General features: G+C 40.7%; 1 long non-coding RNA gene across 3 annotated transcripts in view; it reads left to right on the top strand.

Moving 5' to 3' along the window:
* LOC134477060 (uncharacterized) overlaps positions 1 to 14,912 on the top strand; it is a 262,057-nt gene that overhangs the window by 63,910 nt on the left and 183,235 nt on the right. For all 3 annotated transcript variants that reach the window (XR_010048970.1, XR_010048972.1, XR_010048971.1), the window contains exon 3: positions 12,398 to 12,542. This is a non-coding gene — a long non-coding RNA (uncharacterized LOC134477060). The remainder of the gene's footprint in view (positions 1 to 12,397; positions 12,543 to 14,912) is intronic.

Raw genomic sequence — 14,912 nt, 5'->3', positions numbered from 1 at the left:
TTATGCTTCCAAAATAAATAACTACATATATAAATTAAAAATTAAAAATAAACAGAGTACAGTGGCACCAAAGAGTATAGCAATAGCCACAGAATCGATTAGCTTCATAAAACAGAAAGGATTATTAAGGGCATGTCCTCTCAGTCACATGCCAACACAGAAATATATATTTAAACAGGACACCATCCAAGGGCCAGTGGAACACGGAGAAATCACTGCCCCTAATCGGTTGTGAAAGTTAAGTCTCTGGTGTGAGTGGGAGAGAGGAGTCTGTGTGTGTACTTACCTTCTGTGGCCTCAGTTGGTGAGACAAGGAAGAGCAAGCGTGGGATTATGCTGGCTTCCGTGTTCTCGGAGACATAAGCAGTCATTGGGTGAAATGGTCTCTCCAGCCAGGGAAGTTCCTTCAGTTTTTTATGAAGACCCCAAACTCTAATTCCCTGAGAAGCTTCCACCTACGTGTTCTTTATGATGCAGACAGAAATTTGGACGAGTGGCCAAAAACTGACCTGGGTGAGTCCTTGGTTACTACCTGGAGAGCATAGTTGTACTGGAAAGACACAAGTCCCCTAAGACTTGAACTCACACACATTCTTTTAACACTCTATTCCTTACTCCTTAAACTTTCCTCTTGGCCACAGTAAAATATGGGTGTTAGAACTTTTTGATGCTAATTCCACGGGTATATTTTCAGAGAGTCGTATCAGTTCTAATCTTTCTTTGGATGTGTTCAGATTCCTGAATTTCTTTTGCTCATATTATTCCTGTCCACACCGTGGTTCTCTGATTCCTCCCTATGTTCAGCATTTCTGTATGCAGTTGTCTTGATACCTGGAGTTGACTTCCTCAGTGATTTAGGCACAGAACTTGTCTTTTCTGCAGATGGCAGAAATACAATCATTTCTGCTTTACTTTAAAGCCAATAAGAACTATGATTTATGGTGCAGGTCTGTGTGCCTCATTAGCAGAAGCAACTAAGAACCTTCTAGGAAAAGTATATTAGAGTCCCCTTGAACTCCTACATAATTTCAGTATGTGATTTTTTTTTCCCCTCCTAGATTTCTCAAAGTTTTATTGGGTAGGCTTGTTAGTGTGAAGTTCGGCTAGTCTCACCAGTAAGTTGCCAAGCCCCTTGGGAACTAATCCTGCCTTTTGTTTGCCCTATTATCATGTGATTGTTGCAGGCTTAGATGATACTTTGTGGCCAATTTAAGAGTTTTGAAACCTATTAAAATATTCCTGGTGAAGGCTAAGATCTTCCTCCATTTGACCATTTCCTGTTTTAGTTATTTTCAATATCTAACAAAAGTAAAGCTTTACTACTTTTAAAGCATAATTTGGGAGCTCTTGGCACTGCACAGGGAGTCTGGATGAGTACTAAAAGACTGACTTACTTGTAGGGAGTGGCGCAACAGCCCCATTGCTGCCTCCCCACCTCTCTCCTATGGGCATATGATGTACCTGCCTACATTAACCATAATCCTCTCCTGCTTAGGGTTAGGGTTAGGGTTAGGGTTAGGGTTAGCCAGGGCGTGGTGGCGCGCGCCTGTAGTCCCAGCTACTTGGGAGGCTGAGGTGGGAGGATCGCTTGAGTCCAGGAGTTCTGGGCTGCAGTGCGCTATGCCGATCGGGTGTCCGCACCAAGTTCGGTATCAATATGGTGACCTCCCGGGAGCGGGGACCACCAGGTTGCCTAAGGAGAGGATTATGGGTAATGTAGGCAGTACATCATATGCCCATGGGTGGGGGGGAGGCAGCAATGGGGCGGTCGCGCTGCTCCCTCACTTGCTCAGGCTTCAGTCAAAGCCTCTTCACGGAGGCAGCACCACGCCTTCATGTTCCCTGAGATGTGGGATCTGTCAACACTTGTTACTCTTACACTAAGGAAGTCTAGAAATTGCCTTGAGGTGGGGGAAGAACCTTGTCTGGCAACTCAGTGGGGGTCTCCTGCTCTGCAGCCTCTATGGGAAAAGTACAGCATCCTGCCTCTACCACCCTCCTGCAGGGTGACTTTAGGTGGCACCTCTTCCCGGCTGGTGGGGATTCCCTGAAATGATCTGAAACATCAGATGCATCACTGTCTGGTGTGAGGCTCCCAAAGATGAACCAGATCGGGATAGATTCTCATAGCATCTGGTCTCCCAGAGAAATGGGAGTTTAGTATTTAGGTTTCAATACCTAGAGCCTACTGGCTGCCATGGGAACTGGTAGCCACTGCAGGCCTAGAAAACCAGCCAGCCATGCTACCACATGCCTGATGCCACTGGGAGAGTCTTGGTGTAGTCACATGTGTCTGCAGAAGCCTGTCCCATACCCCAACACTTTCCTGGGAACCTAGGTTAGGAGAAACCCAGGTGACTGGCCCAATACTGTGGATAGGCAGCCAATGCAGGAAGCACATGAGACCTCACAACTGGTCGTCTGGAGTAACCCAGGAAAGTGTCAAGACAAAGGAGCAAAAGGCAATTTCAGACCTGTAGCCCACACAGAAAACGTCTAAGAGACATACATACAGAATAAATTGGAAGCTGTACACTTGAAATTCCTGAAAGGATGGGAACTGGCATGAAGAAATAACTTCATGAGGCTGTAAAAGTGATCAGATCAGAAATAATATCTCAGGTAAGAGAACAAATCAAAGACATAATGAAAGAATTGGTGAAAAAATCTAAAGACACAGATAAAAAGAGGGCACACAAAAATGAAGGAAACCTTGAATGAATAGTATAAATAAGAATTACAATGCATGAACAGATTCAAAGAGATATCCAGGAAGTTAAAAACTCCATTGAAAGCTGCCCAAACCACTTTCAGACCTGGAAGACGATATTGCAGTTAGCGGTCATGAAAAGAAAGATCTCCTAAAAGTAATAAGGAAATGAGGAAATAACAATTCAATGGCTACAAGACAATGCAAAGAAAAATAACTTAAGAGTAATAGGTGTCAGCAGAAAAGCAAGAAACACAAATGACATAAAAAAGAATTAATAGCAGAAAACTTCCCAAGCATGGGAAAAGGAACTGACATGCAGATAAGTGAGATATACACAACTACAACTTGCCATAACCAAAATAAATATATACTAGGGATATAGAAATCAAGGTCCCAGAAATTCAGCACAAGAACACAATATTAAAGGCTGTTAGAGAAAAGAAACAGATCACCTATAAAGGAAAGCCCATCAGAATCATGACAGCCTTCTCAACACAAATTATCAAGTCCAGAAGAGTTTAGAGTGAAGTGTTTCAAGTCCTGAATGAATATGACTTCCAACCCAGATTGGTGCCCTGAACACTATCTTTCAAAATTGATGAAAAAATAAGATACTTTCATGATAAAGAACAGGTAAGAGAATTTATGACCATCAAAATCAAGCCTACAAAAAGCATTGAAGGATATTCTATGGAGAGAGATATAGATGATCACAGTTCCAGAAACAGTAGCAGAGAAGCATCACTGATCAGGGCAGGCAATTGAATGGAGGGGAACCAATGGCAGGAGGATAGTATGGCCGAGATGAGCCAGTGCGTGTTGGTTATAACCATTAATGTAGATGGCCTCAATTCACCAATAAAAAGAAACATGGGCAGAGTGGATCAGGAGGCAGGATCCATCAGTATGCTGTAGATGAGAGACACATCTGAATTGAAAAAGAAATTCATGTACTGAAAATCAGAGGAGAGAAGACAATGTTCCATGTGATTGGAACCCAGAAAAAAGTAAGAGCAGCTTATCCATCAACTACAGAATGGATAAGAAAGATACAGTATTTTTATACAAGGGAAAGCTACTTAGCTCTAAATAGTATTATCTCAAGACTCTTGTAGGTAAATGGCTGCAACTTGAGATCAAATAGTTCAGACTCTTATATTATCTATTATGTCCACCCTTTTGACTGGACCGATTCTGTCCTGTTATGTCTCATTTGGTTTTACTCTCTTCCAAAAAAGCAATAAGAACCGTGGGAGCAATGAAACCCAAAATGTGTAATAGTCATTGTACAAAAGAGAGGAAAAGAAAGTGCTCTAAACTATATAACAGCATGTATATTTAAGTGTATAAGATAGAAAATGATATCACAGAGTTTTATTGCATCATTGAACAGAACTGTTTGCAGTATCATTGTTGGAATGTCCACTCTACAAGCTTTAATCTTGTGACTTGAACAATTATTTTTAAGATGGCAATATGTAATCCATTAACTAGTGATTTCCTACTGTTCATTTTTTCTTCTGTAAATCTGTATAACTTGTACCCTTTCACTTTTTTTTTCTTTTATCCTTAAATAAAAAAAATAGTTCAGACTCACTTGGGTAAGCATTATGTTGTCTCCCTATTAAAAAATCCTGAAGGTGTTAGTGGGATCCATAATGCACAATAGATACTGTGAAAGTGAAGGGGAGGAAGCATCTATAAAAGGAAGGTAGTAGCCATTGTTAATTTTCTATTATCTTGTTTTGAAGTCCTTTATGATTTTCGTTGTTTTGTTTTGGTTGGCTTTATTCTGTGTCATTTTGTTTGGTTTTATTCTCTTTAAAATTAAAAAAATATACAAAGAAACAAAAAGTCATTTTCAAAACTCTCCTTGTTGGCCTGTTCCCTGCTTTGACTACCTTTTCTAGAAACACACTGGGGTGATACGATGATTGAAATTATCAACTTTTGTATGTTTAGTGGTCCTGCTTCAGAAATGTCAATGTATTTTGAAAACTTTTAGATATTTGTTCAGTTCAAATGAGACTTCTTGTTATTGTTGCTGTTGTTTTATATAATCTTTTTAGCAGATTCTCTTCCCAAGTACTCTTTGGTAAATCTGAAAAAATAGGAACTGCTTACAAATAAATATTAACAGTTGTAGCAACTCTTTGAATAGGCAAACATGCAGGTGCATGGTAGCTTCTGCATGGGGGTAAGAACTTAGTGAGTGGATCAGACTAAATTTTTTTCCAGTAATCCAAAGGAAAGAAGTAATTGGCTGACTTTTCCTGAGTACATACTTCATTCAAAGGTTCAGTGAGCATAATTTTCTGCCCCAAACTGTGCCACCTTCTGATAAAGGAACTTTGTCACTATTAGATGCAAGCAACTCTATAAGTACTGCTTAAAATATTTAAACATTGGTGTTGCCTATACATTAGGACATTCCATGTGAGCAATATGGGAGAGTTTGCAATAAGGACTATTCTACAAAGTCTAGAGAAAATGGTTGTTTTTAATGGTTCTTTTAATGATATTCTTGGATATATTGAGTACATTATGAAATTGCAGAATGGAATGGTCAGAGTTTATATACTTCAGGAGTTGATAACTTTTTCAGTAAAGGCTAGGGAGTAAATAGTTAAGGGCCTACAGGTCGGGTGGCTTGGCAGGACTTTTTACCTTGGCTCTCGTTTGAAAGCAGCTACAGAGAAGAGGGACATGAATGCACGTGACTGTTTTCCAATAAAACTTAAGGCCATTGGCATTTGGTTTTTATATAATTTGTGTCACAAATTTATAATTATGTGTTACAAAAATATTATTTCCAACTGCTGAAAAATGTGAAGCTACTTGTAATTTGTGGATAGTTCAGAACTCCATGCACTGGATTTGACTGTGGGCCATGATTCCTTGACATTCGATATAGTGAATTAGTTAGGGAACTGAGCTCAGAAGAAGTTAGGAGCACATTTCTTTGTTCTCTAGATATTAAATCTCCAACATAACATTCTTGGTTATGGACTATATTCTTCCTGGTGGAGGTAAATGAGTGTCTTATGGAGCAGAGGTAAGGAGATTTATGAACAAAAAGTTTACTCCTGACAATGAATCTTTAAATCTCTGAAGAGCTCAGTTCCACTGCCACAACAGGCATGTTTAAAAGTGACATAAAATTCAGTTTGGTGTGAAACAATAAAAGTCTGTTCATTTAGCACAAGAATACAAGAACATTACTAACTGTAGTACCATGTTGTATAATAGATCTCTTGAACTCTGTCCTAACTGAAAGGTTTTTGTGCTTTGACCAATATTCTGTCTCCTCCCCAGTCCCTACAAATAACAGTCAACTCTCTGCTTCTAAGGGTTCAGTTTTTTTTAGATTCCACATATAAGGAGCACATGTAGTATTTGCTGTCTTTCAGCACCTGTCCTATTTTACTTAACGTTAAGTCTTTCAGGCTTATCCATTTGGTTACAAATGACAGCATTTCCTTCTTTTTTGACTTGGAGTAGTATTCCACTGTGTCTGTACCACATTTTGTTTGTTTGTCTGTTGATGGGCACTTAGGTCATTTCCACATCTTGGCTACTGTGATTAATGCCACAATGAGCATGGAAGTGCAGATGTCTCTGACACACTGATTTCATTGCCTTTGAATACATATGCCAAGTAGTGAGTTTATGGGATCACATTGTGGTCCTATTTTTAATAGAAATAAATGATAAGCATATGAGGTTAAAAAAAGGCCCTGTCATTGGCTGCTTTGTATTATTTTGGTAATATACTAGTTATTTTAAAAGTAGATGCCAATATTTTCTTCACTAGAATTCTTATTTTATCATTATAGGGTTATAGTTTTTAGAGGTTAACTTTAGGAACATATTTTCACAGGGTTATTCAATTAACATTTTCATTTTATGTATCTGTTAATTAGTTTCAAATATAATATTTTTTCCCTTTCTTCCAAAGATAGTTTATTTTAAAGACTTGCATAAAAAGAACACTGAATGACATGGACTAGAGTGCTTATAGCAGCAATCTTTTGTGATTGCTATATCGCAAGCAACAAAAATATTTTAAAGAAATGTAATTTAAAAATTAAAATGTGATATATGCGCATAATAGAATATAATACAGCAGCAGGAGTGGGTAGCTTGCAGCTATATTTGAAAATACAAATGTGTCTCAAAAACACAACTTTATGAGAAACAAGTCTTATAAACTAGTAATATAGTATAATGCATTTCATTGAAAAAATCATGTAATATTGTTAGAGGTCAAAAGAATGGCTACCTTTGAATGTACAGGAAAGGGTTGAAAGGGAGGCTTGTGGAGTTGATAATATTCTTTTTTCTTTCCTTTCCTTCCTCTTCTTTTCTTTTTTTGCACCAGGAATCAAACTCAAGACCTCATGCTTGCCAGGCACACACCGTGTCATTGAGCTATATCCTCAGCCCAAATTCTGTTTCTTAATCTGGGTGCAAGTTACATGAAACTATTTTGCAAACATTCTTCGGGCTGAATATTATGTAATGTGTACTTTTCTATGTGCATATTTTAGCTCAGCAAAAAAATTAAAGGGAGAGAAACTTAGCTTGCTGAAGCATTAGCCTTTAAATGCAAGATGAGGAAATAGTGTGGACAAAAGAAAGTTGTTATTCTACTTCAAATAGTTTTAAAATATTCTGGCTGTGGCTATTTCTATAAAAGCAAAGTCATGACTCAAAAAGAAAATACTGCTAGTGAGAAGCTATCAGGGACTAAACCTTGTCTTAGAAAATGACTCTCCAGGAATCCCCAGTATGTCTGGGTCTTCATCATTCTCGGTGGAATAACCACTTCTCATTCTCCACTGAGTGAAGCCAACAGCACTGTTTTCCACCGATGTTTTATAAAATGGTTTCATTTGTTTCTTTTATTGTTTTTGTATTCTGAGAGGCATAGACTGATTTTTCCTCTCCTGTTCTGCCTTTTTCATTCTATGATACCAAAATCTGGCCTGTACACTAAATTCCCACCTTTGAGGTCTTCCTCTGTGCCTGACTGCCTTTCCTTGTCTGCGTGGAGGAGGAAACAGGGAAAGAAGGCACCCTCCCAGGGCTGGAGCAGCTGGATCAGCTGGAGCTGCTAGAGGATAGCACAGGGACACTGCCTCAATTCACATCATCTCCAGGTGGGGGTCACTAACCCCATGCAGCAGGGATTTTCAGAGAGGAAGACTTAAAAAACTAGCGGATGTGTACCTGTGATGTCCGACTTGACAATGCCACAGCTTTCCTAGAGAACCCAGTGTGGCAGGCAGTCAGATTCTATTTAGGGTTAGTTAAGTTTACAACTTCCTGGATGGTACAGTTCCTATACATATATCAAGTACCTAACATATTAAAAATTGTACTCTACAGAGGGTGCTGGGAAACCAAGCAACCAGCTCGCCTCCCTGCTAGGTGGTAGTGAGTCTACGGGTGCATGGGCTAAGAATCAAACACCCCCCCCCCCAATTAGCAAATGGGAGCCGGCGGTCTGAGCATCTCTTGGGAGGTTGACCATAACAAATAAGGGGGATTTCCGTCTACCATCTCTTTGAAGGCAAATATTTTTACCACTGTTTTGCTTTATTCTGATTAATGGTACTGCTCTATTCAATATCCTATTTTGATAAGTTTTATAATGTTCTGTGTTTCATTTTATTTTGCTATACCTGGTTATAAGAGCAACTATTGTGAAGATAATGAAATATACTGTGGTACCTATTACTGTTACCCTGATAAACTGTGATGAAGTTCTGTACCAATTTCACTACACTGTCTAAAGTGGCAAAAAAAAAAAAAAAAAAAAAAAAAAAAGAAAGAAAGGAAAAGAAAAGAAATGAAGAGAGACAATAACAACAATCAACAAGAGATAATGTAGTAATTAACGTTGTAAAAGTGGTTTTGAAGGAAATAAACAGAATCATGGTAAAAAGTTACACTGTACATTTGCCCAATTTTCTTGTGTGTACATAATTTTTCTAATATTTAACGTGTATTGACAAGTATCAACTGATCAAAGTTGTAGAGAGTTCCCAATCTTGGATCTTTTGATAACCCTTGTATAGGCTGAAGCTTTCCTGTCCATCCCATGTTCTGCCAAAGGAGAGATTTCAGGGATGGGACAGTTGGGAAAAGCCAGAGGCAATTAACAGCTTCTGCCTCAGTGAGGGGGTGCTGCCAGTGTTTCACACCATTCAGTGACAACATATTGGTGTGGATGCTGCAGGTGGGCAAGGGTTACTCCAGAAGTTAACTGGAGGTCATCTGGAGCAACAGGCCTGAGAGGATCGTCATTCCCAACGCAGGCTTCCTGTCGCAGGAGACATTCCCCCTGCCTCCCTCTCTCTGGGTCCCCGCTCCCTGTCTTCCTCCTCTTTTTTCTCCCCCTCCCTTCCCTCCCTCTCCCCGTCCCCTTCCTCCTTATTCCCTCTCCCTCTCCTCCCACCTTCCTCTCTCCTGGGCATTGAACCTTACATCCCCAGGCTTTTTTTTTTTAGGCAGGATATCACTATGTGGCCCAGGTTGGGCGCAAACTTGTGATCCTCCTGCCTTGGCTTCCCAGAGCGCTAAGAAAACATCGCTAGTGTCAGATCTCTTTCCAAATAGATGACAAATTTTGATACATATAAAAATGTGTCAACGTCTGGACCTGGTGGTAAAAAGATCGGTGCTCAGCTCATGTGCCTGAAGCCAAGCGCTGGCGCTGGATCCTTAACATGTAGATGATGCTGCACACAGGTTTCCTGGAGTCCCACCCTGACTCTCCAAACCTTAGGAAGGGAGCTTTACATTTTTTATAAGAGTGGTGAGAGGATCCCTTCATGCCCTGGATGCAGGGCATACTCTTGCCTTTCTAGCCTTCATTTTCCATGTCTGAATGGAAAAAATCCCAGAAACCTAGTCGCCTGTATTGCCAATATTTTCTTACAAAGTAGACATTTGACAGTGAAAGCAAAGAAATACGAGATATGAAAACTTGAAAATTGGTGAATATAAGTATAAAATTAGAATCAGTCCTATGAAAGAGAAGACTATCTTTTGTCACTATTACAGTCGACATTGAACTAAGAAGTCTACTCAATGAAGTCAAAAAATATAAATAAAAATCCTAAAGATTGGAACGAAAGAGGCAAAATTATCATGCTTATAGATTAGGAGACTGTCTACCTAAAAAATGAGAGATAGTCAACTACTGGGATTAGAGTTTAGCAAGTAATCGTTCTGAAATGTGAGCAGGAAACCAAATTAACACATAATTCACTTATTTAAAAATATTTGTGGAGAAGATTTATCTAGAAAGGAAGCATTTCATGTTAGCTGTTCTCTTTATGCTCAAAAATCACTAAAAATGATCCTGACCTGGCCTGGGGATGTAGCTCCGTGGCAATGAGTGCCTGCCTGGCAAGTATAGGGTTCTGAGTTCAATTCCCAGTACTCCCCTCCCAAATTATACTGATTTATAATGTTCTTTAAGCAGCTAACATTCTTTGTGTTATTTTCCCATAGGCTTTAATTTTCCAAAAATATCCTCTTCATAATAGTAATTTTACCATGTCTTTAATGATATCATAATGCCTGTGAAGGTCAGTTTTATATGTCCAGACCATTCAGACGACATCAGACCATTCTTCTGTTCTCCATAGCAACTCTGCTCTTGGCTACCTAAAATTTCCACTTAGAAATATCAGAGGAACCCAAAACATGCCTGCTATGTTTTGCAAGGATAAGACTTGTCTCTTAGCAGTTTCTGTACAGGAAGCGTAGTCCCCAGTATGGCACTGTTGAGGTGTGCATATAAGGGATGGGACCAAGTGGAGGTAATTAGGTCATAAAGATTCTACTCTATGATGGAGTAACCCTGTCTTTCAAGAATGGGCCGTCTGGTAGGAGTAGGTTAGTTGCTGCAAGAGTGAGTGTTGTGGTGAGCTCGGGCACCCCTTCCATTCTCTTCCTTTCCTGTGTGCATGTGTCACCCTCTGTGTGTAGCTGGTTCCTTTTTTATTTCTCTGCCATGTTAGGACAGTCAGGGAACCCTTGCTAGGATGCTGATTGCATGCAGTTTGGACCCTCCAATCATATGAATCAGGAGCCAAATAAGGCTCTCTCTTTTTGATAGCACCGAGCATCAACTATTTTGTTATAGTAATAAAAACAGACCAAGCCCATGCCTATTCAAGGAGACTCGGGACTTTTCACACCGCTACCAACTTGACCCTACTTGCTCCTCTTTCAGTGTGCTTTGTCTCTTTGAGGAATCACTGAAATTCCTGCATCGGAAACTGCGGGCCCAGTCTTGACCATTTCCTCTCTGCCACATCCACTTCATCAATTCTGTATTGCTACTACTTACATCTTTTCTGTAATCTCACTTCGTTTTCCACCTTTTGCGCTTCAACTTGCTCTCTTTCTGGCTTGCACAGGTAGAATGTCAGTCCATTCTAGCTTCCTTCTGGTTCTTCGCACAGCAGCCAGCGTGATCTCACTGTTAACAACTCACCATGTCTTTCCTGTGGGTGTATCTTGCTTCCCCTACCACCCTGTACACCACATTCTCCCGTACTCCGCGGTCAGCCCACTGGTCTGCTCTCAGTTCTTCTGCATATCAGTTCTCCTACTATTACTGGGCTTGCTCACATACTTTTTCTTTGAATAGACAATCTGTTCTTCCATCTTTTAAAAAAAACCTTGCTCTGCAGATAGATCATCTCAAAAGTCAGCTCCCCAGGGATACTTTACCAAGTCCCTATCTTGGTTCCCCAAGATACATTTCACACAGAAATTTATTCTTTTTCTTCAAAGCGCTTGATTCAGGTTTTCAAAAATATTTGTTTGTGATTTATTAGTTGAAAATTTATCTCCATCATACTGTAAACACCATAGTACTAGTCAACTGTTCACTGAGATGAATGCAGAGGTTCCAGTTTTTATGTAGAATTTTGCATTTATTCAGATCTTGATATACATTAAATAAAATAGTGACTCAGTAGCACAAGGTGACTATAACTGATGTCAGGTGCTATGGTCACTGGGCAAATTAGAATTTATTTTTCCATTCAGTGCCTGAAGCTCACTCTTATATTTATTGATCCATGGACAGCAAAAAAAAAATAGTCTCTTCCTGGGGTTTTGCATCCTTAAAAGTGTAGTGAATGTTGGCAGAGTGGACACTTCAGAGAAGGGCCGTGGTGGCAGAGGAGCTCCTGTCTTCTTGCTCACAGTCTTTTGTTTCTTAAATCAGTGCTTCTAAAGCTTTAGCAAGCATCAGGATTGAGTTGTCAAAACACAGATTTCTGTGGCCCACCCCAGAGTTTCTGATTTAGTAATGATAATTTACATTTCTAACAAGTTCCCAGATGCTCTTGGTGCTGCGGGTGTTGGAACACATTTAGAGGACCACTACTTTAAGTCATTCCAGCATGGAACTCAGTCCCAGACCTAGCTCCCATGCCATGGCTCTCTTGTCTTTGTGACTATAAGTCATGTGTTTGAAGGAGTGGACATTAGATGGGCAGAGTGTGATTCCACAGAGGGCTCTGAGTTACCAACATTACTCTATCCGATAGCTAACATGTTATTGGTAACTAATTGCATCTCTGGGTATTTTAAGAAATGCAGTGCATTAATTCAAGTGTCTAAATAAGAGGATATTTTTTGTTTTGAACTCAGGTGATCTTCCGTTTGGGCTGAACAGCAGATGGAGAGTACAGCAATGTCTTGTGGCAGAGGCAGGCCACCCACCGTGGGTCCCGGGAAGCAGATGAATGCCAGCTGCAGAGAAGGAAGCACAAGGGGAGCTGCAGAAGGAGCTCAGGTGGGTGCGGCCCTTTGTGGGTGATGTGGGATATCAGTCTAGTCTATTTCAAAAGGCTTGAAGGAAGACAGGTATGACATGACAGTATAGTATTGTACATAAAGCTTTAGCTGAAGAATGCTTTGAGAAATAGTCATGGCTCTTGTTCTGTTTTGCTAATTTACACCTCTGGCCTAAGATTCTTTCACTCATAGAAATGGAGTTAGTCGAGATAAAGGGTCAGTGAACTTTTTCCTCTACAGGGCCAGATAGTGAATGTTTTAGGATTTTTGGGTCATAGCATCTCTGACACAGGTATTGAACTCTGCCTTTATAGTGTGAAAACAGACCTAGATACTCTGTAAGTTAATGGTTGTGGCTATGTTCTCCTAAAATGTGTTTATCCAAACAGGTAGAGGAGAGACCATCCTAGATTGTGGATGATTAATGCTGGATTTTTCTGTCATATATTCCTGTCAATAACAACAAAACAATTCCACATGCATGTTTCAACAGCTGTAGATTGCTTTGTAAATAATAAAATCTTTAAGAATTTGATATATTATACACACTAGAAAACATACCCTTAAAACGAAAGTTTGAAAGGAATATGATAAAACCAATAAAAACAAATGATCCAATTTCCCCTGCATTCTAATGGTTCTTTTTCCGTATGCCTTGGAGACTTTTGGAGGCCATTCATCTGGACAGTGTCAAAGGTTCTTTGGTGTTCCCATTGCTATTGTCACATATGCCATGCCACCTATACCCAAGGACATACAGTTGCCAGGGGATTTTTGGCTAAATTAACTCGTGTTTACCTTGGATAGTCTGTGCCAACAGAGAAGAGGAGGTGCGGGCAATGAAAAGTACGAGCTGATGCGGTGTGGTACCCAGCCCAGAGGCTGGCCCTCCTCCCAGGCTGGCACGTGGGGAGACCCTGTGGAGGACGAGGCCGCTGGGAAACATCAGTTGTGGATAGTTGAATATTTATGTAAAGAAAAGTCCCCATAAATGTTTAGTTGTGAAAGGAGCTGTGGAAATCTGCCGTTCGTCCCTTTGTGTTTCAGATGAGATCTTTGTGTTCTGTGATAGCTAATCAGGGGAAAAGTTGGGCCTGGAACTGGAGACTTCAACATTTTCACCAAAGCCTTAGTTTTTCTTTGTGTCCTTTCATGCCTTCCATTTTAGAACAATCCCCTTTTCAAATCATTATGAGCTACAACGACAAGAATTGCCTGTCTCCATCTCCATGCGAACACTTAAGTAACCATTGTCACTAATACAGGAGCATTCCTGAGACTGGGGGAGAGATATGTTTTGTGATCTTATTTCCAGCCTCTTCAGCTTACCTTAAACTGTAGGTATATGGCCACCTGGAACCTAAAGAAAACACACCACTAACTTGGCAGAGAGCAGTGCACTCACTTACCGTATCCTGTGGTGAGTGTGGTGGAATGAACAAGGACTCCAGTGTCATCCACAAGAATGTGTGAAGATTCTTTTATGAATTCTCTTTGGGTAAAAAAGGGTGATACTACATGTGGGGCAGCCTTGCTAGCGCTTCTCCGAGGCTGGCCGTCTATCTGGCACGGTTTCATGAGACTAGAAAGTGAACGCTGAAGATCTATCTGCAGTGGACAGATCTGACCTGGCACTAAGCTGGGTCTCCGAAGGCGGCTCTGACGTGATTCCTCGTCCAGGGCTCAAAGAGGATTGTAAGTGTAACTAGGGTGGAGTTGAGAGACGAGGCAGGGCGTTTGGGCCGCTTGTGCTGGGATGAGCACAGCAAGCGGCCTTTGGTCACCCTGGGCCTTCGCTTGGGGCGGCCGGACGGCTGTGCTGTGCACGGCGGCTGTGCAGGCTGTGCTGAGCAGCCCGCCTGACTTCCGTGAGGAGGTCCGGTGTGGGCCGCACGCCTCCTGCTCCGAGCCGACTGGCATTTCTGCACGGGTCCATTTGCCAGTTGCTTCCTTTTTGAATGTACTTCTGGGCATTTCCCTTTCAGAGAAGCCTCGGGATGGAAGTTCCCTTCCTCTAAGTTACCATTTCCATGAAACATAGAAAATTTCTCGGTAGGTGGATGCCAGAAGTTTTGGGTTTTTTTGTTTTTCCCTTCCTTCTTTCACCTGAGAATAAGGACGAACATTCCCTCCCAACAAGGTACTGAACACAAAAATGCCGCCCGCACTGTCTGGTTCTGTGGTTGGTCTCTTTAGTTGGTGGTAACTTCTTGCAGTAAGGTCAGTAGTGACTAGCTGTTTAAAAGCAGCATACCTCTAGAAGAGGAGTTTAAAGCTTCCTTTCTCTTTTATATCTTCTGGAGATTTATTTCGCTCAGAGGCTCTTTTGTATGTTTTGATGGTTAGTTCTGCTTTGAGTACAAATTAG

The sequence above is a fragment of the Cavia porcellus genome, unplaced genomic scaffold (assembly GCF_034190915.1).
Source record: "Cavia porcellus strain 051 isolate PalLab524CR breed Dunkin Hartley unplaced genomic scaffold, mCavPor4.1 scaffold_7, whole genome shotgun sequence".
Classification (NCBI taxonomy): domain Eukaryota; kingdom Metazoa; phylum Chordata; class Mammalia; order Rodentia; family Caviidae; genus Cavia; species Cavia porcellus.
This window is presented reverse-complemented; position numbering and strand designations above follow the sequence as displayed.